Raw genomic sequence first — 27093 nt, forward strand, 5'->3', positions numbered from 1 at the left:
TGTAAAAATCACTTGGAATAGTACCCGGAATGTGGGAAGCTTCCATAAATATCAGCTCTTCCCTTTCTTATTTCTCGGCTGTGGTTACATAACAAGCACATGCTTCTAAGTTAGAGTATGTGTCTCCTTGGTGGTGCTGTTTGGGGATTAACACCGTCCCCCTCCCCTCCCCGCTCCACTACTGAGCTTTTTGTAAGAATGATTCCAAAACTGAACTATAGTCATAATCGTCCTCTGCTTAAGACTTTGAGTGTCTTCTTCTCTCCCCTGTGATAACAATTCACTGTTTCTTTCTTTTTTTTAAAAAAAGATTGTATTTATTTATTCATGAGAGACACAGAAAGAAAGGCAGAGACACAGGCAGAGGGAAAAGCAGGCTCCCCGCAGGAGGCCCGATGCAGGACTCGATCCTGGGACCCCGGAGTCAGGCCCTGGGCCAAAGGCAGATGCTCAACTGCTGAACCATCCAGAAGTCCCAATGATTCACTCTTTGATGTGTCCTTCGATGGCCTCTCAAAGGGGGTACTTTGCTTTCTTTCCAGCCTCTGCCTCCCCTCACTTCCCCGGGGTTTCTGCACTCTAGCTGCCCCGAAGAATCGCGCATCCCCCCACCGCTGGCCTTTGCATGTGCTGTCCTCTCTCTCAGGAAGAGCAAAGGCTCTGAACAGATACCTGGCCACTCCGGGGACAAGAAGGCAGGCGACAGTGGAGGTAAGGGACCAGGCGGAGCGCAGCCCCGCATGTTTCTCTGATTGTCTCTCAGCAATTTCTCTAAGCAGGCATCACCTTGAGCTTGGCGCGGCACTGCCATTCCCATGGGAAACGGTGCAACCTCTAGAGCCTTGGAAAAGGAAGCAGGAGCCCAGAGCAGCCAAATTAAATAATTCCCGTCTGCTGCTTATTAATTTTTTAAGACGTTGAATAAAATATTCGCATAAGGTGTTCTGACATTGCTTTTTGGTTTTTACTTTTCCAGAATAATTTCCAATAACGATGCTGCGGGGACATTTTTAATGCAAAAACTGTCTTTTAACCGCTGCATTGGAATTCACAGTGCACACTTATTAGACACACCTTATGAAGGGCCCAGGTGGAAAATCAATGCTTTTGGAGGATCTGTTTAGGAAGCATTGATTAAGTATTTATTGGGTGAATGACATTCCTAGGCAATAGGGAGGACATATAGGGATGAAGGGTCTGCCCTCAAGGAGCTTACAGGATAGCTGAGATAAAACACACACGCACGCACATGCAACATACACAGACACACACAACATAAACAGACATGGACGCATTCAAGGGCATATAACATTCACAGACACACACGCACACAGCATACACAGACACACATGCACACACAACATACACAGACACACACACATGCAATGCAACACGCAGAGGCACACATGCAAACATGCACACACAACATGCACAGACATGCATGCACATGCACACCTGTGCACTGCAATAATACTAGACACATATGGGCAGGGCGTTGGTAAAGAGAGGAACATATTCTCACAGGAATCCCAGGGAGTAGGAAGTATTTTAAATCTGAGTGAAATAGGGAAATTCAAAGTGTATTTCCATTAACAAATTTCAGAGAAGGTTAAGAGAAAGGCTTCATTGAGAAATATATTTAGCCAATTCATGCTGCTACAGACTGTCTCTCTAAGCCCGAAACCCAAAGAAAAGTGGTATTTCTGCTGCCTGGACAGGGTCAGGACACAAGCATCCCACTCAGAGCTCTGGGCCGGGAGAAGGGGCTTTCAGGGGCTGCAGGACTCAGAGCCTTGCAGGGGGATGGGGTGGGTAATTGGATTCCATCAAACACGTCTATACCACCTGAAGATGGCCTTGTTGGGTTCCCTCCCACGTCTTTGCTTCTGCCGCTGTTGCCTTGAAAGAAATTAGGCATTTCTGTGACGACATGCTATGTGTGTTCCAGAAAGGCCTCATGCTGTACAAAGTCGCACAGCAGAGGAGCCAGGCTTGTGGGGAGAAAAAGGGTTCAGGGCAGAGCACTCAAAACCTACGTGACTTTGTAATCAGTCTACTAACAGAAACAACACTTGGAACATCGGGAGATGACTCGGACAGCCAAAGCAGACAGCTCAGTAGGGCCAGAAGCTTCCAGGGATATTAAAAATGCCCAGAAATGGGCACTTGGGTGGCTCAGTAGTTGCACATCTGCCTTTCGCTCAGGTCATGATCCCAGGTTCCTCTGGGGAGCCTGCCTCTCCCTCTGCCTGTGTCTCTGCCTCTCTCTGTGTGTCTTTCATGAATAAATAAATAGAATCTTAAAAAAAAAAGTAAAAATGCACAGACACTATTGAGGAGACACTGACTGAAGGTACCATGAGCAAGTGAGTTTTCTGGAACAGAGGGTACATGGAGAGGTGAGCCTAAGATGTGTTTCTCTGGGGAGGGAGCCCCAAGTACAGGTGTCTATTTAAAATTTTTTGAGGAAATCACAAACAAACCTGAAAGCCACACCAAGCTACAAAGTTCCCATGTGGCAGGAGGCCACTAGTTCATCCCCACCCCTGTAATAGCTCCTCTAGCTCCGGTTCCCAAAACAAGGGCTTTCTGGATCTGCTACACTGTGTATAGGGCACACATTCTGACAAAGCGCTCTCTGTTTGATCCAAACATTAGTGGTTTCTATGTTTTCTGGTTTCTGCCTCCTTCCCAAATACGAATGGAACCGATAGATACCACATTCCTTCAGATCGTCAGCTTTCCTCCACTTGAATAAATGATAAATGATTAAAACTCTGAAAAGTCAATTAAGTTAGCACACGTATGATTAATCTGAATAAATTATACTTTTAAATTAAATGTATCAAGCAGAGTATTTGAGTAAATCAAGTAAATATTTGAATAAATCAAATACATTACTTTGTTCAGAAACTAACCGAGTGACTGAGTTTATAAAGAATACTGAAATTGAAGACATTTTAGCCTATCTAAAACATTTCTCTTCTCTCCATCCCCCCCCATAAAAGGAGAAAAGGAATTATTTTTAAACACCACGTGGAAGAGAGTGTTGGGCTTCAAGGTAAAATGATCTATTTTCTAGATATTGATTACTACCGGTTTTAGGTTTCTGAGAGGCTTAGATTGTTGTCTCCTCAACACGTTTTCCCCATCTCTATAGTCCCCTGCTTTATCTCTTTGTATTGGTACAATCAGGGCCAGTATTGATCCAGGGAACTGAGAGCATGAGCATTTGAAGTGGTAAATGGAGGGTCAGGAACCAATTGGCAAAAAGGACACTGTTACGTGGAGCTTTAGCAGTGTGTGTGGGAGGGCGGGCCTCCTGGGAAGCCTTGCTCTGTCCACACTGCTTTCATGGCAGTGGACAGCATGGCTTTCTGTTTGGGGAAGACGTTTGAGAAAATTGCACAGAAGAGACTTGGGTGCTTTTGAGTATCAGGTTGAGGCATCCTGTCTTCCTTCAAGCTGCCACTAAGAATCACGACACAGTCTTATGGGGGGAGTCCTCCAAAGCACAGGCCTCAGGATTACATCCTGCCTGGGCCTCAATGCCACAAAACCAGGGAGACATGACCAGGAAATAGATTGCATCTTGCACACCAACTTCTTCTGAATGATTGATAGTAATGGCCTTGGATATTGTGTTGGAGAAGATTGCAAGACCGCCTCTGGCAGGAGAGAATGCCACCACCGATGAGTGATTTCTGAGTGGGCGTGTGGCCCCGAGTGCCATATCTGGGCTAGCAGCAAAACATGAAAGGGGCTCGAACTGACCACTGGCCACAAACTACCAGGGTCTTAGGCTAATTTAATAGCAAAGTAATGACAGTAAAATGGCAACATTAGAGGACACTTATCTGGGGAGGGATTTTTGGCCGATGCTTTAAGAAGAACATGGATTAACATATTTGTTTAGGACAGGGTTTCTCAGGCTCAGCACTATTGGCTATTTGGGCCAGATAATTCCTTGTTGCTGGGGGCTGTCCTTTGCCTTGTAGGATCTTTAGCAGCTGGCTTCTATCTTTAGATGCCAGCAGTAGCTCTGCCCTTCTGGTGAGAACTTAAAAGGTCTCTAGACATGTTGCTCCAGTTGAGAACCATTGATCTAAGTGGGACCAGCATGGCGATGTGATTAGAAGACATTTCTTTTGAAGAAGACTTGAAGGAACAGGGGTAGTTTAATTTAGAGGAGTCTAAATATAGTGACGATCATTTTAAAAACTGAAAGGTGCCGTATAGGCTTGTTCTCTATCACTCTGGAAGAAACGAAGCCTATAGGTGAGAATTGTAGGAGGTTAGATTTAGATTCTGTATATAGAGAAACTTTCCAAGGGTGCTCTCTGGTATTGGCTTGAGACTGCAGTTTCCTGTCACGGGAACTGTGCCTACAAGCAAGGACTGAGTAACTACTTTGGGGCACCAGAGAGGGGTTAGAAGAGTTTTGAAAGTCCCTTTCAGATAGTTAAACGATACCATAATTTGATATTCCTTGGGATTTGCTCTCGCCTTGCCCTTGCCACAGTTACCTATTCTGTATCTGCCTCCCAAACCCTATATTAATAACATAATGATGATAGCTGGTATTTCCTGAGTGCATGTTGTCATTTATTAATGAGAATTTAATTTCCACAATAACCCTATGAGATGGGTACTATTATCTTTCTTTTCAGATAAGGAAACTGAGGCCACCCTCATCCAAGCGCTCACCCTTAGATCATTAAATTAGAGCAGGATTAGACTTCGGTCTAATTTTCCATCACCCATGGCCTTAATATACTGTATGTTATACAAATCCAAAGTTTTCTAAATCCCAGGGTTCAAATCAGTTTCCAGGCTCATGTTTTGTATAGTTGTAACCGATGGAAGGACAACGTGCCCGATCTTGCACAGATTTTTTTTTTAAAGATTTTATTTATTCATGAGAGACACAGAGAGAGGCAGAGACATAGGCAGAGGGAGAAGCAGGCTCCTTGGAGGGAGCCCGATGTGGAACTTGATCCCAGAACCCCAGGATCACGCCCTGAGCCAAAGACATGTTCAACCACTGAGACACCCAGATGCTCCCCAATCTTGCACAGATTGAAGAAGTCCACCTCTCTCATGTGGTATCTCTAGTTTGAGCCTCTGGAAGGAAAATCGAAAGGAGGGAGTAGTAACAGATGGAAAAATACAAAACGTTAACAGGTAGATACCTCTCCCTAAACAGTATCTGAGTTTGCAGCAAGCCATTCTGTTTTATTCTTTGGCCACTCTATTTATACCTGTCCGCTGATTGCCCGTGAAGCACACATTAGCATTTCATTAGCCTTGTGCACACTGTTTTCCAGTGGCACAAACAGAATGAGACAAAAGTCAATCTAAGGTTGATTGCCAGTCTTTCCCTAATCATACCTGTGTTTCCCATTCCTCCTTATTCTCACTGGAGAGCAAAAATGCATTTCCAGAAGACTTCTCCAGCAGTATAAACTGGTCCCGTTGTGTTTAATAACAAACATACTTCAGAACGTTTATGAACCTCCCATGAAGTGTCTGAACTGTCAGAAAAGCCAGGCAGCCCCGAAGCAGTCTGTGTGGTCTGAACCGAAACAGCCTCGTTGTTAAGTTTTCCAGACCAAAGCCTGGGAGAGATTTCCAGAGGCGTTCACAGTACCTGGAGTGAAATTTGGCCACTAATAAGCACATCCTTCTCATGACTAGCGGTGATTTGGGGGCTACTCTTCTAGCATGCACGGCCTCCTTCCCACCTTGTCCCAGATCACCTTGCCCTCCTCACCCCTCCTGCTGAGCCCAGTCCAGATGAGGGCAGGCGCACTGCTCAGTGACAGCCTGGTCATCTCTGGAATGGATGGAACAAAGGGGGTGCTTCTATCCTTCTCTGCTTATCACCTGCACAGAGAACCTGGCATCCTTTTCCTAATGAAGCCTTGATGGGAGCAGGGGGCTTGTATATTGGAGCCATTCATTCATTCTATTGCAATTCATTCTACTGTATCTACGTCCAGACTAAGCACCACTATCGCCCCAGGATCGCTGTCAGGGTCAGAGAAACAACTGTGCTTTGTATCGGTATCAGTTATTGTTTCTAAATTATTAAGGCTAATTCTTATTTTTAGCCCTTCTCCCTCCAATGTAAGTGATTTCTCATGGCTTATAGATCAAGGTTCGCATTTTGCTTAGCATTGAAGACGATCGTAAAATGCTCCATATGATTGATGTGACCCCGTTCTCCTTCTGGAGCTGTGAAATCTTAGCAAACGGATCTGTGCATTGTCTCCTGTTGCTCCCTGCCTAGAACATTCTTCCACCACTTCTCTGGCTTTGAAAGGTGGGCCCCACTCAAAGCCCAGGGTGGCTCTGCCTCGCCTCTGACACCTTCCAGAAGGCCTCGTCCAGAGGATGCTCTCCTTTCCCTTTCATTAGTGGGTTTAAGGGGGTGAGGCAGGAAGGGGAACCTTACAGGGCAGGGCCTGAGGGAGACAAGGAGGGCCACTGAGAAGGTTGATGGGGGAGGACAGGGCAATTTCAACCACTCTGGGCTGTGTACATTCCCCTCTACCCTTTCTCTCTGTCGGTCATGGCAACCTGGGCCTCAGGCCGAGGGGTGGCCCACGGAGTGGATGATCTATAGTTTAGATTACCCTGCAACACCCGAAAGCCCCAGGGACAGTGGTGACGTTTCGTTCCTTTCTTGCCTTCAGGAAACCCATGCTATCACGAGAGAGATTCAGAGAAGTACTTGGGCTGTCTTCTCTCAGAAGGCCTAGTCCTGGGATTGGTTCATTGTTTATTCATTAATAAAGCCAGAACCAAGTATATCTGTCCCCCTAAGAACTTGACTCAAGCACATATACCTGTCACAGGCAGTCTGATACCTCTATGCTCTGAAAGGGGATGCAGTGTCATATTTGTACCGCCCCCCCCCCCGAGGCTTCTGTTATTGACTCTATTTCAGTCATGCCAGGAAATCTCCCCATTGATAAGCAGACCACTGGATCCTAGAAATCAATAGGGATATGTCGTTCAGTCTTCCCAAAGTCCTACCCAGAGTCCCCCCCCCACAAACCCTCATCTGCCAGGCCCCACATTCTCATTGTGTAGATGTGGGTACAGCTCTGCAGGGGTGGGGATGAATGTGTGGCAATTAGACAAGCCTGTCCCAATCCTTGAGGGCCTGGCCTGCTGGAGAGCTGAGCTCCTCAGTCACAGACCCTGGGGCTGCTCTCTCTATATGACAGGCCTTGGCTGCTTATTCCAAGGATGCTTGAGGAGACATACCCTGTCCTAGGATCCATAGTCATCCTTGAGTTAAACTCCTCTGTGGATCTGTTCATCTGTAACAGATGCAGAGAAAGTTTCCCTGGCCTTCCAACCTAGAATCTGCACCCTGCTTGTGCCCTGGAGCTGGCCTTGAACCCAAGTCCTCCTTGTGATTTCAGATGCTGCCACTTGGTCTTTTCCCTGTGGTCCAGCCTGACTTCTGGGGCACAGTCTCAACTTTCTCCTGTAGACTCCTGGTTGCTGCATTCCCACAGGCAGGGACTCCCAGCCTGATACTATATGCAAGAAGGTTCTGCTGTGTTCTCCTGTATTTGCTCCCAACCCACCATCTGAGACCCCATGGGCCACCCTAACCCATGGCAGGCCCAGAGTTTGGCACTAACCCAGCGATTAATGGGTTACTGGGCTACTATGAAACACAAAATTTCTGTTTTATCTTCTGATTTAGACCTTGACATATTTAAATACTGTATTTTAGTGAAAGCTTAAAATTTGAATCTAAATCTAAAATATTAATTTGAGCATTAAAAAGTAAAGAATGTATATGAATTCTGAAAGTTTCAGCAGTTTGAACACAAATATAAGCTCAAGAAGATGTAAATAAATGTGTGGATCCTTCATTCCATTTCTTGCCCCATTTCTGGCCCCCTCCCTCTAACCTACTCTGGGCCCCTAAAGATGCCAGGCTGTCTCTTCCCTCTGTGTTTTATTCAAGCTGTTTTTCCTGTTCTTCGACCATGGTAGGAACTTAATAAATGTTTGTTGAATAAATGCTTCACCTTAGAGAAGGCTTCCCTCAGAGTATCTAGCACATAGTATTTAAAAGTTGTTGAATTAATGAATAAATCAAATATCCATGCTGTGTTACTAAGGGAAACTAATGCAGTCTTAACTTTTGAGCAGCCTTTTATGGGAGAAATTATCATTTATATTCCTCTCTAAAGGAAGATAATCTTTTAAAAAATTAGGGTCTATGAAATCTTGCTGGTGCCTGAATTCTAACACACCGCCTCGGAGGGCTGGAAATAGAAGACCTAGTTGGCTGGTGGGGGTGGGGGCAGGAAGCAAACCTGGAAATGGAATTAATTGATAACAGCCATGCTTGATCACTTGTTAAATCTGGGTCTTTTCAGTCATCTCTCTCCGCAGATGATTTACAAAATAGAGGTGCCCCTCTAAAAAAAAAGGAACTTGTTGCAGAATGAAAATTTAAATTTCCAGCAATAGTGAATATAAATATTCTTTAAAAAATAACAGTCGTACTTAAAAACGCTTTACACGCTGAATCAAACAAAAAACCCCCACACACGTTTTTGAACACTTGGTTTTGCTGGTAAGAGAGTAGGAGAGATTAGCAGAGGCTAAAGCAAAGGAGACTCATGAATCCAGACAGAGAGGAGAGTGCTACACACAGTGGCTGTCTATGCATTCTAGTGGCCAAAAGCTTCAATCTTAAGAGCCATGCTGAAGAAGACAAAGCTACCATGCTGCACAAGCTGGGGACTCTTTTTTTTTTTAAGATTTTATTATTCATGAGAGACAGAGAAAGGCAGAGACATAGGCAGAGGGAAGAAGCTCCTTCTCTGAGCAGGGAGCCCTATGCGGGACTTGATCCCAGGACCCCAGGATCATGACCTGTGCCAAAGGCAGATGCTCAGCCACTGGCCACCCGGGTGTCCCCAAGCTAGAGACTCTTAATTGGAGACTCACATAATCCAGGATCCTCCACTCACCCAAAGGGTGACCACCTCATTTGGTCTTGGTTTCAGTGGAAGAGAAAGCAGGACTACCTGAGATGGTGTGTGTACCAACCAGTTGTCCTGCAGGTTTGAGGCCCGATTTCACAAGTCCTCCAGTTCCAAAAAAACCTAAACTAAGAATCAAGTGTAAAGGCTTCCTAGTTGCTAACGTGCCAATGCCTCATAGAAGCAAAAGCAAACCTTCTTTGGGATGCCTGGGTGGCTCAGCGGTTGAGCGCTTGTCTTTGGCCCAGGGCGTGATCCTGGAGTCTCAGGATTGAGTCCCACATCAGGCTCCCCGCATGGAGCCTGCTTCTCTCTCTGCCTATGTCTCTGCCTCTGTGTGTGTGTCTCTCATGAATAAATAAATAAATAAAATCTTAAAAAAAAAAAAGCAAACCTTCTTTGAAGACATGCGCTCTCAATCCAAGCCTCAAAGGATATCAGCAGATGAAATTCCCCAAAATATATAAGCTCATAATTAAAAAATCACAAGGAAAAAACTACCATGAATAAGAACTGGTAGAAAAGAGAAGCAGATTTGGAAGGTAGACTTCAAATACTGAAACCACAGAGCCCAGAATATAAAATAAGGCTTTTCAATGTGTTCAAATGAAAGTAGGAGGGAATGAGAAGCCTGAGGAAGGAGCAAGAGACTAAGTCTGACAGGATAAAGGTTTGAAAAACAACAAAACATAATGTCTGGAAGCGAAAAATAAATCATTGAGCTTAAAGCTCTAGAACAAGTTAAGTTACAACTGCGCACAACTGGAAGGGACAATCAGTCAAGCAGAGGTAAGAGTTGACTGATTACACAAGATGCAGTATAGAGAAACAGATGAAAAATATGAAAAGACACACCAAGACCAAAACGAGAAATTTTAGTATATATCTCATTAGAAGTAAAGAATGAGAGAGAGAGGGAGGCGCGATATCTGAAGAGAAAAAGACTGAGTGTTTTTTGGTATTTATGAAAGATCCCAATTTTCAGACTCAGGAAGCTCAGTGAATCTCAAGTAAGGGAAATGAAAGCTCCAAGACACTTCATAATGCAACCAATGAGCAAAGAGCAAAACGATCTTAAAAGAGAGAAGACAGGTTACCTAGAAAGGAATGACAACTAAAAGTCGCAAGGGATGCCGGAGAAATGATGGGATTATATCTTCAAAGTGCTACAAGAACAGGAAATGAGAGATATGAAGTCTGGCTACAGGGCTCAGCAGGTATTACAGACACAGCTATGATACGGAGAGAATATGGCACCCAACATGAAGCTTCATGCCCAATTGACAGGCTACTAGAAGCTGCTACAAAAACTGAAACGCAAGATTTGTACCTCCACCCCAGGGCAGAATCGCTCTTAATGGTCATCCAGAGAATTCATTTCAGGCAATTTTGTGCAAGTTAGAGAAACAAGTGACAGACAAAGCTTTGCTGTCCAGGGGTCTAAGCTTTCAGAACTTCAAGAGATGGGACAAAGCAGACCTTACTGAGCCGCACCGGGCTCTTCATGAGGCCAACCAAGTATGACCTCGTGGCACAGCAGGCACGGCAACCTGTCCCTCCCACCCCTGACCAACACTCACAATAGGACCGGAGATCAAAGTTAAGTTTCAGTTTGTCTTACAATCAGGAAAACTGGAAGGAAGTGTTTTTAATTTTAACTCGTGTATACTTTTTTTGTGTGTTAAAGTCTTGTGTTTTTTGTACTTTGAATTACGGGCTAGTTGATGGAGCATTAGTGGGTACCATTACCATCTTTTTTTTTTTTTTTTTTTTTTTTACTATTGGAAAGTATAGCAGTGTTTTTTGTTTTTTTTAAGATTTTTACTTATTTACTCATGAGAGACACATGGAGAGTGACAGAGACATAGGCAAAGGGAGAAGCAGGCTCCCTGTGAGGAGACTGATGTGGGACTGGATCCCAGAACCCCAGGATCATGACCTGTGCCGAAGGCAGATGCTCAACCACTGAGTACCCAGGCATCCCCATCTTTTTAATGCTCTGAACTCAAGAGAGAAATATTTGAAGGCCAGGAAGGGAACTACCTTCTTCACCTGGTGCCTTTCTTCATCATATAAATAACACCTGTAGGATAGTGCCTGGCATGTAGCAAGGTCACTAAAAATGTTATATTCCTTTGCTCTCCCAAGAGGCCAAGGCCCATGTGAAGAAGCAGGATAGCTGTGGATACAAACTGTGTTGTTTTCCAGGCCAAGGGGTGGAGGGTGAAGTCAGGAGAGGAGGGGCTCCTTCAGAGACAATTAGAAGCACATTCTGTTGAGGACCAAGAACGCTGCCAGGCCTGGGAGAAATGCCTCCCCAATTTTCCCTTGGTCTAGAAACTGATTAGTTTTGTTTCTAAGTTAGCTAGAGATGAGAAAAGGGAGTGATGTCAGTGCCCTTAAAACCGCACCAGCCACATCTATCTTGACCCAGATTTCAAAAATTAGGATAAAAAACTAGCCTTCTGGGCAGCCCGGGTGGCTCAGTGGTTTAGCGCCGCCTTCAGCCCAGGGCGTGATTCTGGAGACCCAGGATTGAGTCCGTCGGGGTCCCTGCATGGAGCCTGCTGCTCCCTCTGCCTGTGTCTCTGCCTCTCTCTCTGTGTGTGTCTCTCATGAATAAATAAAAATCTTAAAAAAACAAAAACAAAAACAACTAGTCTTCTCAGTTTCATATTTACAATGGCTTCCTAGTTTCTTTCCCCTTCCTACATGGATCTTATCCAGACCAAAGACAGAAATCTCTCACATTTCAGTCAAACATGACTATTCCAGTGGCCACCAGAGCCGAGAAACCCAGAATGACTGTGGGGATGTGGCAACACTGACAGGGGACCCAGAAGACAAGAGGCAGGAATGACAGGTGGGGATGTTGGAACTCCTCCATCCGGCCAGTTTTCCTGCTGCCCAGTGAGGGCCAGCCACACCCTCCCAGAAGAAGCTTCCAAAGCCTGCCAGAGGGGTCAGAATTTAACAGGGTTGTCAATACTTTGGGCATGAAATGCTGCTTCATTGCTCCAAAATGGTCTCTGGTTGTGGGAGCGATCCTTCCTAAAATGGAAACTGTGGTTTGACATGTGTGAGAGGTCTGAATGGGGTAGTTACTTGAATTTCTGGGCCCCTTCGATGGCTCAGACGGACAATAGGTAAAATAACTAAAAGTATAACAGGCCCTGTGGATGTGTGGCCATGGTAGGGCTCTCTCCGTGTGCGAAGTGGATTGTACCTGTTTGGACAGCCAGATGGGACATCTCTGGGGTTCTGGGCTCAGCAGCATAAACTTCAGCTAAGGCCCTAATTGGACACACTCTTTCCCCCCGCCTCAGCAGCCTTAGAGGAGCAAGCTCATTCTTAGATGTTCAGTATTTTCCTTATAATTTTGTAACGCCATGTTTCGGGTTGGGGTGGGAGGCTGAGAAAATGCAATAAGCTATTTATTGCAAAGGCAACAGAAGGAATTGGATGGGAGATAACATGCAGAGAATGAGAAGGTAGCTTTAGTAGACAGGGCTCCTCATTTTCCCTCTCCACTCTTCCTATCCAGGACTGTGTTTGTGCAGATGTCTTCTATATGGTCATGGATGCCATGGTGCTGGCAGCACAGCCGTGACACTCATCACAGTGGCCTTGCCTCCGAACCTGCCCTGTTTCTACAATACCTCAAGGCAGATTCAGAGAAGCTTGCTATTTTTACATTTGGCTGCCCAGATTTCCAGGGCTCCTTTAAAATACTTAGAAAAGGATCCTTTTCCTATCCACTGTACCCAATTATACAGTTTAATCCTAAATTTGTAATCTTATCATTTCCCCAGGCATGAGGTTCCTGGGAAGACACCACATTCTTTGAACTCCTGGTAAGCCACCCGGCCTCCTCATCCTTTTGCCCATGGCCTTCTTCTAGATAATGTTTGAAGGAAAGTGGCGACAATATGTATTAGAAGCTGTCTCCGTGTCCTTCTTGTCCCTGGTACCTGTTTCTAGCACGATGCTTGTCACATCAAATCAAAATGAGTGGCTTACACATTCGTGTCTCCTTTGCTCTCTTCTAAACTACTCAATAACAGGCACTGTATCTTTTTATTTTTGTGTAATAGGATATTAAGTTTCAAGTTTCAGCTGAAGTTCCAAGATACAATAGATGCTGCATACCTAAGCAAGATCCCACACTGCTGTGCAGATTTTGAAAGGGGGATCTTTGACAGCCAGCTCCATAATCCCAAGACACTTCAGTAAGATGAAGGATATAAAGGGGCCTCAGAGTAGGGAGAGAAGATTTGTGCAGTTGTTCCTGAGGACATAACTCCTCCCCTTTCTCGAAGCACAAAGCACAAAGTTGGCATGTGGTGGTGACACCATGAGCTAGACCCTAAATCATACCTGAGAAATTTAATGTAGTCTAGAACAGGTCAGTGAGAGAGAAAGACAGAGGCAGGGGTTCAGGTGGGGGCAGAAGGAACACAGAGCTGCATTTGGAGGTCATTTGCCCTTGTACAAAGCAAAGAAAATGTGAATTTGTCCAACAGGCCAGAGATCCTTGAGCCATGATGAGTGCTCACCCATCAAAATCCTGGGGAGGGGCAGCCCGGGTGGCTCATTTGTTTAGCACCACCTTCAGCCCAGGGCCTGATCCTGGAGACCCGGGATCGAGTCCCACATGGGGCTCCCTGCATGGAGCCTGCTTCTTCTGCCTGTGTCTCTGCCTCTCTCTCTCTCTCTCTGTGTCTCTCATGAATAAATAAATAAAATCTTAAAAAAAAAAAAAAAAGAAACACTGGGGAGAGGGGACTTGAGTATCGAGAGTCATGTGACAAGTGGACCTTCCAGGAACCAGGGGCGGAGGGAACATCAGCTCACTGATGGAGAGGCCAAGTTTTCATCAGAGCCTTCAGCAGTTTTATCATGTAGTTAGTTCCCTACTGAATGCACTTTAAAAGGTCAGAAAGAGATAAAAATAAAATTTTGCTTTGATTATAACCTATTGGTCATGCTGAATCAATATATCAGTCACATTTATTCCCCTAAGTGTCAGACATAGTGCCTGACTCATCCTAGGCATTTGATAAATACCAAACTGAGCTGATGTGATTTTGGAACATATTCTTCTAGTGAACCAAAATATGTCCATGAGACAGCCCAACTGAATGGCAGTCCATATATTTATTTCAGGGTTATCTCCCCTTGAATAACCTTTTCAGAAAGATTTTATATGAATAATTAAAATTAGTAGCTAAATATAAATACACATTTAGAAATCAGCTCTTAATTATTATACATAAGTACTGTCTAGCTCCAGAGACATGATCTTTTTTCTTTCTTTTTCTTTCTTTTCTTTTTTTTAAGTAGGCTCCATATGAGCTTCACATAAGTCTTGATCTCATGACTCTGAGATCAAGACCTGAGCCAAGATCGGGAGTCGGACACTTAACTGACTGAGCCACCTAGGCGCCCCTAAAGACATGATCTTATTATAACCTATAGAAAACCAAAATATCCTGTGGTCCATTTTTCACAATGTCACAGTCAAAGAAATAGCAACCCAATGGAAAACTTTCACCATTGGACATCTAGGAAAACATCAAAAGCATTACATGGACAACGCATAGCAAAACTGCTTTATTTATTTTTTTAGAGATTATTTATTTATTCATAGAGACACAGAGAAAGAGAGAGAGGCAGAGACACAGGCAGAGGGAGAAGCAGGCTCCATGCAGCGAGCCAGATATGGGAGTCCGGGTCTCCAGGATCATGCCCTGGGCTGAAGGCAGGGCTAAACCGCTGAGCCACCCAGGCTGCCCCATACTTCTAAGAGCTTTTAAAGAAAGGCAGTGGAACAGGGCATTTGGAGTTTTGGTACTGGGGTTCGTAGGGAGCTGGGCTCTTGGCAAAGTATAGCCATCAAGCCCTTGGACCTAAAGGCACTGGCCTCATGAAGAGCCACCTTGACACCAGCCCAGGCACTCTGACTTCCCCAATGCTCCAACCACTTAATCTTAGTATTAAAAATAAAATAAATTTCTTTCTAAACTAGGAAAGGGTATAGACTTTGAAGGTAGATATATCTAAACTCTATTTTGATTCCCTTTGCATTTATTATATTCAACAGTTGTGGTAAGGGTTAAGTAGTGAAATTTATGATCCCTTGCAGAAAGTATCAAATAACAGGCCTCACAGAGTCCTGCCATTAACCAAAGGCTTCCTGACCTCATCTCTCCTCACTCATTTGAAAATCGTTCTCAAAAGTGATTTGATCTCCTCTGCTAGTTTTGCACATCTTCTAATCTTTCCCAGACATTTCCCTTCACTTTCTCACAGCACCAAAGTCTTAACTCAGCTGCAAAATGGGAAGATAAAACCCAACTTCTTCCATAGTTGAGAAGATTAAATCCAGCATGCTGCTCTCTCCAGATACCACTCTGGTTTCTGCTCTGCCTTCCCACTCGTCTTCCCATCCTGCCCCGCCTCATAGACTTTGTACTTTGCTAGATGTTCTTCCCATTTCTTCTTGCTTTACTAATCTCCATTCAGAAGCCACCTCCTTCAAAAAGACTCTCTAATCACCTGCCACAACTACTACCAACACAACTACTACCATCACTACTACTAACACTGGATTAGAGATTGATGTCAAAGCATTCTGAAACTGGCCTGCAGTGGCATGTAGCCTACTGTATTATAATTGTGTTCTTACTTATCTATCTCTTCTTCTCATCTGTACTCTGAACAATGTTAAGCTCTATCCCTGGTACATGACTGCAACCCTAGATCTCTGTTGCCAGGTACAAAACAAAACAGTAAATATGTGTTAAATAAATCAATACTGTATGCAGAACTTGTAGAACTGTTCTACAATACAGTCCCACAATATATAAGGCCATGTATGACTGTAAGTGATCCCACAAGAGAGCCAACACCAGAATTGACATAAGTTGTTTGAGAGATCCAAAATGTGGGGCTACATCTCTGATATGGGCAGACCCTTTGAAAGCTAGACTCAAAGGGAAATGGACAATAGGACACATATGGCCTAAAATATATGGCCATATATTTAATGCTTTTAATACTTCTATTTTAAAGTCCATGGTATATGGGTCTTGGTGCTTTTTAAAAGTTATTTTCTTCAAATGGGTGAGACAGCTTCTCAATTAAAGATGTAGACATACCAAGTAATGTAAGAGAGCTATGTGTTGCCGTTAATGTCACTGTCATGATTATCTATTGTGCCTTTCATACCTCAGGGCAGTTTTGGGTCCATTATTGTCCTTACTTAAACAGGAGATATTAAGTGACTGGCATATTATACAATATAAATTTGGAAGGGGAAGTCAAGTCAGGCTCCTCTGGTGCCAAATCCTACCCTCTCCCCCATCTATCTTGCAGCTGAATAGATAGGGCAATATCCATGCCCTCTTCCCTTCCTGCTGCTCTCAGAGCTCTCCAAGTATTATGAAGATTATTTGACTTTAACAGGGAGAAGACAAATGAGATGTGAGGATCTGAAAGATGATGTGGCGTGTTCAAGGCTTATCTGTGTTTGCTCTTTCAGCATCCCTAAGTCAAAGGCTTTATTTTCATTTACATCATAAGAAATCAGAAAGGTGCGAACAAGGGGTAGTGGAAGGGGAGGTGGGTGGGGGGGATGGGGTGACTGGGTGACGGGCACTGAGCAGGGCACTTGATGGGATGAGCACTGGGTGTTATACTATATGTTGGCAAATCAAACTCCGATAAAAAAATACAAAAAAAATAAAGTGGACTATAAATTCTCAAAAAAAAAAAAAAAAGAAAGAAAGAAAGAAAGAAGAAAGGCTTGTTTTTACTCTTCCTGGCAACTGAATGTTTGTAGCAATGCCCCTGAAAGGCTAAGAATTTCTTTTGCAAGTATGCTCACTCTGGGCAGTGTCTTTCATTGCAGGACACAAAATGGTCAAGGCCCCATTTAATGTCACTTAAGTCCCACCAGACTACTATTAACAACTTTAATTAACTCTGTGCTCTCAGGGGGAAGCAAACTGTACCTATCAATCCTCATCCTCCACTTCCCCAGAGTACTAGATAATACCTACCTGCACCTAACACCTGCTAGGTGACCAGAGGGGCTGAATGATGTCAAAATGTTTAGTCACTCCACAGAGGGTCTGTCACAGTGATGGCCATTAGCCAGCATGTGAATGACAGAGAAACCTGTTAAAGGCTCTCTTGTGGGAAGAACTCCAGACAGTGGGACGGTGGGGGGGGGGGGGGTGGGGGGGGGTGGAAGCACTGAGGATTTAGTCCTGCCCAAGCCCTGTCTCACTCTCCTCCACCTGATTCTACCCCATCCAATTTCATGCTCTGTCATGGACATTTGACTCTGGTGCCTGCAGAGCAACAAATTCAAATCTGGCCATGTGCCCACATCTTTGATAGAGCATATGTGAGATGCTCCCTGAGGCACCGCATCCAGATTAGCTGAACTTATTTCCGAGTTGTAAGCAAATTAGATGAACACCTATGAACTGGGTTGATGATAATTCCCAGAAAAGATGAACTAATTAATAATGATACTAATGAAAGGGCAGTCAAAATAATACTCCTGTTTATTTAGTATCTGTCATTTGAGGATTATGGGGTGAGTCACTGATGTCACCTCATGAATCCTCCCTATGCTTTTGAAGGGAAGAAAGGGCAGAAGTCAGTTACACACAAAAAAAAGTCTATTTGGAAGAAGGTTGATCAAGGAAGAATTACAGTACAAAGAGAAGGTCTGAGGAATATGACTTTGGGTATCAAAGATGGGTGCGCATTCTCAGGATGGAAAATACCAGCCTGTTCTTTCCCTCCCATGCATTTGCTCAGCCCTTGATCCTGTTCCCAGGCTCCCACGTTAATGTGCTTTATTCTATGCATGACTTCTGTTCTTTCCTAATTACTCTGGCCCATAGTCTCCTGAAGTGTGTCCCGATGTTTATTAATAAGCATTAAATTAATAATTTTTAAAAGGATTACATTTGCATAACATTGCATCCATCACAATCAAACAGATTTCTTTACCTTTAGGACTTTAATATGCTAATATGCCTAAGTGAATGTCCCAGAAGAGTACATTTTAGGTTGGGCCATTTGAAATGACCATTTCTGTAGGTCAGAAACAATTGAACATTGACAATTTCATATGGTCCAACCCAATAATATTCAACACTTCCAAACTTGCTTGACTACAGAACTCATCTGGGGAAAATTTTGTTGCAGTATCAGTGTCCTTTGGACTCACTTTGGGAACCACTGTCTTAGGTACTTAAATATAGAGATTATAAGGTGTTGGAATCATGCATGTCACTTGGACTCCATGATGCTTTCATGCAACAGGATAATGGGTTGAGTAGAATAAGAAGCAGGCAGATGGGAGAATCCTGCTAGGCACTGAGGCTGTTTCCACGAAGGGTGGCCCAATGTGGCCATCCTCCTACACAGCACTTGCTAGTTCATGACTTACCCTAGCATCCTTATGGAACTATATCCCAACCCCGAAGCTTATGCCAGCCCCTTTAAAGGATAATTGTCCCTCTACTGTTATATTTTGTTTCTGGATCCTGAGGCTTTTTAGCAGAGTAGAGCAAACCATCAAATATAGGAGGAAATGAATCAAAGTCCTCATACCAGAGCAGGTTCCCGGAGGAAGATCCTGGTTCGCTTCCAATTATGTGGGGCAGCAGAGGCGGGGGGGGGGTGGGGGGGGTTTGGGGGGGAGTGGGGGGCGGGCAGCTATATCCAGACCAGGACCAGGCATAGAGAAGCAGAGGTGAACCCCAAGAGACCATACCAGTGTCACAGGGGCAGAGGGCAGAATCAGGAGAGTCTAGTATCATGGGAACCAAGAAAAGAAATCAAGAAGTAGATAATGGGACAGCTGTGCTGAATGCTGTTGTGAAAATAGAAACAGAGAAGTCCACATTAGGTTTGGCATTGACAGGAGCAATACCTTGGCATAGTGAGGACAAAATCATGGTTTACAATAAGCATCTGCTAAGTGTTTTACGTGTATGAATTCACATAATTCTCACAGCCTTATTATGCAGATTCTAATATCATTTTCACTTTGTAGATGAGGAATCCAGGCACAAAGAGAATAAATAATCTGCCCAAGTCCAAATGGCTAGAAAGTGGCAGCCTGGCTCCAGTCTGTGCTAGGAACCACATCCTACTCCCTCCATGATGCTGCAAATCTCAGATCAGTAACTCCAGACAGCTCTTTTGGCAAGTTTGTTGAGAAGGGAAAAGACACATGAGGTGGAAGCTGGAGAAGCATGAAGGCTGAGAGAGGGTTTTCCCTAGCAGATAGCAAATACTGACTGTGGGCTGCATGGTGACGGGGACGAAAGAAGAGCAGAGGGAGGATTGTGGGTGCTGGCTGGCAGAGGTGTTCTGGAACAGCAGGCAAGATTGGATGGATCCCATGGATCCAGGGCACAGAGGGGTTGCCTCCATACCAGGAAAGAAGGCAAAGAAAAAGGGCACAAGTGAGTGTAGCAGGTAGTTTTGGAAGTGGAAAGATGAAGGAGTACCTGTCTGCAGACTCATTTTCTCAGCGAAGGATACAGCAAGATAATCATCTGAGGCTGGGGTGGGAGGTGAGAACGGCAGCCTTGCAACAAGACTGAAGAGGTAGGAAATGGCTGTTTCGTGGTGGGGGGTGGGGGTGAGAGCACAATGAGGAGCCCATAGGAAGCTAAAAGAGACAATACTCCTAAATTTTATGGAAGCTCTCTCCCTTTCTCAAATCTTTCATGGTTTTTATTTGATGAAATTTTTCATTCTAAACCTGCAGAAAAAGAGGGGAAACCGTCTGCCCTTTCTCCCACTACTGCTGTGCTGGGAGTAGTAGGAATACATTTGGAAGTGATGGGCTAGTAAATCTGAACCGTTCCAGGCAGATGGCTTGGGATTGCGGAAAACTAATATAAAGAGAAATATGACCTGGGCCTCTTACCTGCAGCAACTTCATGTTTTTCTCTTTGTTTTCATCAAGGCCCATCTGTCCCTCTTTAGAACATTTCTTAAGGAGAAATGTGGGATGATAAATGATCCCAGGTGAAATTTATCTCTGTCTGGAGGAAATCCTCATGCTTTCCACGAGGAACCAAGGAGCATGGAGAGAATGCTAACACAGAGCTCCTGGAACCTGAGACACATCAGCATCACCTGGATGGCTTGCCAAAATGCGTTGCTGGGCCCTGCCTCCTGCTGTGATTCAGTGGGTCTTGGGGGGAGGGGTACCTGTGATAATTTGCATTTCTAACAGCCCCAGGTGGTGCTACTGGTGCTGCTGTCTGGAGATTGAACTCTGAAGTGTTGTAGATGGTATTGCCACCTTAGGGGGCCAGGGATGTTCCCAGATCTCATGCGACACGGACTAGAAAAGAAGGTATCTCCAGTTGAATGAAGCCCCAGAACAATTCAACGCTGAGCTCCCTTCAGCCCCCGCTGCCACTGTGGGACTCGTCCTTCCCCTCCCTCCCTCCAAATCACTTTGTTATTCTGTAAAAACAGCGGGTGGGAGTAACTGAATAAGAGTAACTCCTACATAAAGTGCTATGGGTGCCAGGTGCCTCTCTCAACATCTCCTGTGGGTTAACTCGTTTAGTCTTGACAACAGCTCTATAAAGTAGGTATTGTTATTAATCCCAGTTTCCTGGGGAAGAAATGAAGACACAGAGGAGTCGAGTAAAATACCCAGCTAGGAAGTAAAGACCTAGAATATGAACACAGGTCAGATTAATTCCAGGACCAACATTATTTCTACTTCTTCATGTGTCAAAGGCAAATATAAAGGAAGCTTCAGTCCCTCCAATGTGGGGGCCCTTGCTGTTGGGTAAATCGTGGTTGGCTGTGATCCAACACACTGTTTAGCTGGGGACACTGAGCAACATAGAATTATTGAAAGAGCTCTGTTGTACTCATTTTTTAAGCTGCATGACCCTTGGGCAAGGCACACAATTTATTTTCATTGTCTCAGCAATAAAAATGAGGGGGTGTACTATCTGAATTTTCAAGTTCTGAAAGTATGTAATTCTGAGTTTCAGTCACTTTTTCCTCCTGAGCTCATTTATCTAGAGCTCAAGTAGCTGTTTGCTACTTGAAATACTGCAAACCAGGGGCCAATAATCCAAAGGCTCTAGCCTGTTCTGGGGACAGCTCCTTCCTTAGTGGTTAAGAACCCTGGTGGGATCCCTGGGTGGCGCAGCGGTTTGGCGCCTGCCTTTGGCCCAGGGCGCGATCCTGGAGACCCGGGATCGAATCCCACATCGGTCTCCCGGTGCATGGAGCCTGCTTCTCCCTCTGCCTGTGTCTCTGCCTCATTCTCTCTCTCTCTCTCTCTGTGACTATCACAAAAAAAAAAAACCCTGGCAGTCACTTGTCCCAGAGGAAGTGAATTTTGCCACCGATGAGATGGGTTTTGCTTCAAGTGACAGGAGAGGAAAGAGAGCTGATTAGAAAGATTCTTTTCTAGTAATGGTCAGTATGAAGGTCTAGGTGGGAACTAGCGGGTTCCTACCATTGGCCGGCTGGGAGACATTGAGCAAGTCGTCTTGCCTCAATATTTGCATCTGGGAAATGGAGATAATTAGGAGTGTGGGGTGGTTTAGCTAATTAACCATTACCTAGTGCTTGGTCAGATCTCCATAGCTCCAACTGCCCCCTGGAGGTTGTGGCTCTTGATGCCAAAAGTGCCTCATCAGAAAGATCGAGATGCTGAGCTTGTACACACAAGGATCTTCCTCACTCACCTCATCTGATTTCATGCTTGATACTGGCAGAGCCAGACATTTATTCTAAACTATAGTCATTCTCGGGTTGAGAGATGGATTAGTGTCAGACTCATAAACAATAGAGGTGATTTTTTTTCCAAAACAAGAATCTAGAAAACTCTGACTATTCTCCAGAGTGTTGTTAGAGTTAACTATCTTTAGGTGACCCCATTGGCAATTATCCAAAATATAGTCTCACGAGAACATCTATTCAAGGGATGGGAGGGCCAGTGGGATCATAGAGTTGAGGTTAATAAGTTCTTGCAGAGAGCTAGTCATGTGTTGGGCATTGTAGAATTGCAAATAATGACTCTAGCAATAGCTAACATGTATAGAGGTCTTAGGATGTGCCAGGCACATAATCATCCCATGTCATTCACATAACCCTAGGAGTTAGGTACTATTGTCCCCATTGTACAGATAGGGAAATTGGGGCTCATAGAGGGTAAGTGTTCAAGATGGCAGAAGGATTTGAACCAGATAGTCTGATTCCAGAGCCCAGATTGTAGCCCTGGTGCTACACTGCCTCCATACAACAGTGAATGGGACAAAGGCCAGAACCCCAAAAGGCTAACCCTACTGAGGGTACCAGGAACAGAAATCCACCAACGTGGCCAACCATGAACATAAAAGGAGCAATTAACTGCAACCAGAAAGATCCAGGAAGACTTCAAAGTGGAAATGCCATTCAAGCTGAAGGTTGAGAGAGAGGGGTGGCATTGGAAGAGGTAGAAATGGGGAAATAGGGCCAGGCTCAGAAGATGATGTACCTCTGATAGGGGCAGGAACACAAGTACAACCTGTTTAAGTCTTTCTTCCAAGGTGCAGTTGTATCTCATTTTCTAAACTTCCTGTCCTGTTCATGAGGATGGGCCCCAGAGGCCCCGAAGTCTTAGACCTGATGGGCTGAGAGAGTCCAAAAGTTAGGCCCATCTCAGTGGGGTTTCAAGCATCATTGTAGCCTGTGCTGAGATCCACCCCAAGCCAGGCCTTTCATGATTTTCAGGCAAACTTTCATTGTGCGTTGTCAAGCCCTGTTTGCTCTGGCCACTAATGTCTGGGGTGTTTGAGCCAGCTGCAGCTTGAAAACTCAGGGGCAACAAGAAACCAGGACTGTGGAGCAAAGCTCCTTGAACTGCTCATGTTCTAGCCTCCCTCGTTGTGTGTTTCACGTACCTTCTTCTGGTAAAAAGATTCCTGCTCCCTCTCCACCCAGTAACTTCCTTCCTTTGACAGGTCTTCATGCATCCCATTGTTGCTGGTGACCTCCTCCCAGTCTTAAATGCTAATGCTCCAAAGAACTCACCTCAGATAGAAGAGTCAGAATAAGATAGATGAAGAACCCAGGGAAAAAGAAGGAAGGAAAGAAGGGAGGGAGGGAGAGAAGGATGGAGGGAAGGAAAGCAGAATAATAATTTGAAATCTGTGCCAGCTGGGCTTCACTTCTGCTACAGTCGTGTCTTTGCTTTCAGGAAGGGGAGCTACCAGATGTTTTAGCTATCTGGTGTTCTCTGCCGACTGTGTGCACTCGAGGCACTCATGAGCTAGACTCAGAGACACCCCTGTCCCTTCTTGGCCTCATTTGAGTACAGGATCTACTTGGCCTTCATTTTCTGGGCAAAGCCATATGAGTTTCCTGAAATGCTGCATAGGCCTTATTTTCATCTGGGTTGGATTTCTCTATCAGCACCAGACCTTACTGAGCCTGAATGACACCTCTTCCAGCCCTGTGACCTCTATGAAACTTTGCTCTGTTGACATCCCTGAGACTTGTCCATCCTGGTCTCTTTCTACCTCTCCCACCACGTACTCCCAGCTCTTTCTTTGACTCGTCTTCCTCTGCCCACCTTGAAAAGTTGATTTCCTTTAGCTTCCCATTCCTGGCTCCTTGCTCCTCTCTATGTGCTTTCCTCAGAAGACATCTGAGGTGACTGTTCCCTGCCTGTGAGTCATTGACACTCAATTGCTATCTCCAGCCCTGACTTCTTCCAGTTTCAGCCTCATGCTTTCCACTTCTTGTTGAGCATCTCCAACTGGAGGTCCCAGGGGAATCTCAAATTCGTCATGTATGAGAGTTAGCTAGCTCTCATCTCTCCTCATTCTTCCCCAACTCATTCTGTCCAATCCAGAAACAAGGGGATCATTCCAGGCTCCGCCTTTTGCCTCACCTAGTCCTACTCTGCACCACTCTACCTGCCCCTCCATTCAGTTATCATATATTACTGATTTTAAGTTCTAAACGTTTCTGGAATTTATTTTCCCCTTTGGATCCCTGCTATCATTCTCTACTTCAAGTCCTCATTATTCTCTACCCTTCTGATGGCAACTATTTCCCTACTATTTCTCCTGACCTCCAGGCTCAATGCCCTGGAGTTTCAGGGATAGAGTGGATTTATCCTCATGCTACCTTTGGAGTTACCCACCTAAGATGAAAACCACCAAGATCCCCCTGGTTGAGAGCCTTCTTTGGCTCCTCATCACAACAACAAATCCCTAACTTTGAGCCTGGCAGATGAGGCCCAGCATGACCTGACTCGGCCTATCCTGCCTCATCCTAGCACTCCCTGCCTCATGCTTCATAATTTAATGATGATAGGAGAGTAGCTTGTAGCTTTCCAACACCCGATGCTGGTCCATGAGTTCTATTCTATTCTATTCTTTTCTTTTCTTTTCTTTGCATAGAGTGTCTGTCCTTCCTACCCTTCTTCACCTGGATCACACTAACTCATCCTTCCAGACTTAGCCCAGCCATCAACTGGCTCAGAAAACCTCCCTCAAAGCCTCAGGTTAGGGAAGGCTGCTGTTGCCTCCTGCCCTTACTATCTCTTGACTTAATGAACAGCAGGTTGGAATGATCTGTTTGGGAGGCCTTCTCCTCCACTAGGCTATAATTTCATCAATATCATAGCTGCCTTTGCCCCAGTGCCTGGTCTAATGCCCTTCATATAGTAGATACTCAGTTAGTGTTGAGCAGAATATAACCTCTTTGAGCAGGGATCATGACTTGCACTCCTAGCAGGTACTCAACAAATGTTCCATGGGCAAATGCTGTTCTCGTTGACAGCCATAATGGGAAGAGGGGAGGAGAATTCTGATCATATGGTACTTAAATATACCAAGAAGGTCAGGCACAGTAGAAACAGTATTCCATGTCTGAGTGGCATACATTTTTGAGCATGAGACTTGAAGGTATTAAGCTCTCTGGTAATTAAGAGAGTAAATGCACTAGCGGGTCTGTGAAGCATGGCAGGCCCTCTCATAAGCTCTCCTGCATCACCAATGGTAATGATCACCTCAATAAAAGGAATTATTATGAATTGAGAAAATTATGGCAAATAAAGAGGGTTTGTTAGGGCCAAGAGTGGATACTGGGTTCCCCTAGGTAGGCTCCCTGGGATGAATTCTCCAGACCTGCTTCCCACCAAGCCTGCCCATTGACCCTCTTCCTGGTGGCCTCTTTGCACAAAAGATCTGCCGCCCTTGTGGCTTGTCATTGCTTTTGCAATTGCAGAGTATGAATAGCTAATGAGGCATGCTAGGGCCAACCAGAAGAGCCTCTGTTGATTCCATTTGGTCTCTAAAGGGTGGGGGAATATGCGTTTTGAACACCCACTTCCTGCTAATCCTCCCACCAAACCAGTCAGGCTGGTTATAATGTATTATTAGAAAGCCCACACATCCATCCTTGGAACAACAGAGCCACTTGTTGCTTGAGGAGTGTTTCCCATCTATGGAACCAGAATGGAGGAATGGGGGTTGGGGGAGGGGGAGTCTAGGTCAGGGAGGGGAGTGGGGGCGAGCATGCCCCAGAGGAGAGAGCTTGGGTTTCAGAGATAGAGTGGATTTAAATGCTGCCCTGCTTGCACAGTGTGTGGCCTTGAGCACATGACTTAACTTCTCTGAGGTGATAATGAACTCTCACAGGCTACCATGAGGATTAAAGGAGACTTCTGTAAAGCACCTACCTAGCCCAGGGCATGGAGATGAAGATGCTGGCACACCAGTTCCTCTGACGTCGATGCTTCCTTGGGCGTTCTTGCAGGGCAGAAAAGCCTCAGTGGAAGCCCTACCTCCTGGGAGCAGTGTCCTCACGAGCCACAGGAAGGGGAGTGCTGCCCAACACCCTACTGGCCCCCAGAAACCACCTCTCACCCTGTCCCTGCCAACCCCTGCTGCAGGACTAGCTATTGCAGATGGACACAAGTGAAGGAGCGGCTATTTTGTTTTAAGGGAGAGAATATTCTAGGCTGCTGCTGGGAAGTCATATCCCCTCAGCCTCTTCACAAACTTCACTGTTAACCTGAGCTTTCCTCCATCACCCCCTTCTTTTCCTCTCCCTGGAAAAGATATCTAGAAATTAGAGGACTGATCTCTCAAACAACCCTGAGACCTGACAGGTACCCGTCTTCCTAAAAACCGTCATCAGTTGTGTCAGACATTGAATCACCAGCCCTCTCGGGGGGAAAACCCTTCCTTCACTCTCCAGCTCTTTCTGTAAAGGGAAGTGATGTCCTGAGGGAAGAATAAGCAACTAGAGGTAGCTAAGTGGGAGGAGCAAAATGTAAGGGATAGGCTTTCTTCTTTCCTCCTGCAGGGGGGTTAGGCTCACCCCTCCTCTCAGCTCTGGGCTCTCCATCCTCTCAGCTCTACTAGCTTCCTGCCATTTGCGCCTTCCCTGTTCTTTCTTCCTGCGTCCTTTCCTACTCTGGCCTAGACCCCAGGGTGGGCAGACTCAGGCCTCGGCAGCAGCAGCAGCAGCAGCAGCCAGCAGCAGGGCTCTCCTCTCCAGGGAGCCTCTGGAGAACTAGGGACCCCATCCTGGAGTTGGGGGTGGTGGGAGGGTGTTGGCTGGGGTAGGCAGCAGTACCGGGAAGTCACACCCGCACAGAAGGGTCAGAGCTGCTCACCTGCTTCATCCTGGGGGCAACACAGCGCACTTGCCTGCATCCTCCCCATCATCGGTCACCGGTTCCCTTCCACCCCAGCAGCAGCTCCAGGCCACCATGCTGGGTGCCCCGCAAGAGCCTCCCCGTCTGGGATGCTCTCAGCCCCCCCCCCCCCCCACACACACACACACTCCCCGATCGGAGCTGCCCCGGCAGGTGCCACCCCCGGTGGTGGAAACCCAGCCCAACCCTGCGTAGAGCCCTGGGCGGCCGGGCTGTGCTGCGAGGTCCCATCTGGCGAGGCTCTGGTCCGGCCAGGCTTCTTGCCAGCGCCAGAAGGCAGCCCGGTAGTGCTCAGCGCCCCCCACAGACCTCCCCGCGACTGCGAAGACGGACAAG

General features: G+C 45.6%; 1 protein-coding gene across 3 annotated transcripts in view; it reads right to left on the bottom strand.

The window, feature by feature from the left end:
• Positions 1-27093, bottom strand: part of VTCN1 (V-set domain containing T cell activation inhibitor 1) — a 55126-nt gene that overhangs the window by 27790 nt on the left and 243 nt on the right. The gene's annotated exons all lie outside the window — the stretch shown is intronic.

The sequence above is a fragment of the Canis lupus genome, chromosome 17, assembly GCF_003254725.2.
Source record: "Canis lupus dingo isolate Sandy chromosome 17, ASM325472v2, whole genome shotgun sequence".
NCBI classification, from domain to species: Eukaryota; Metazoa; Chordata; class Mammalia; order Carnivora; family Canidae; genus Canis; species Canis lupus.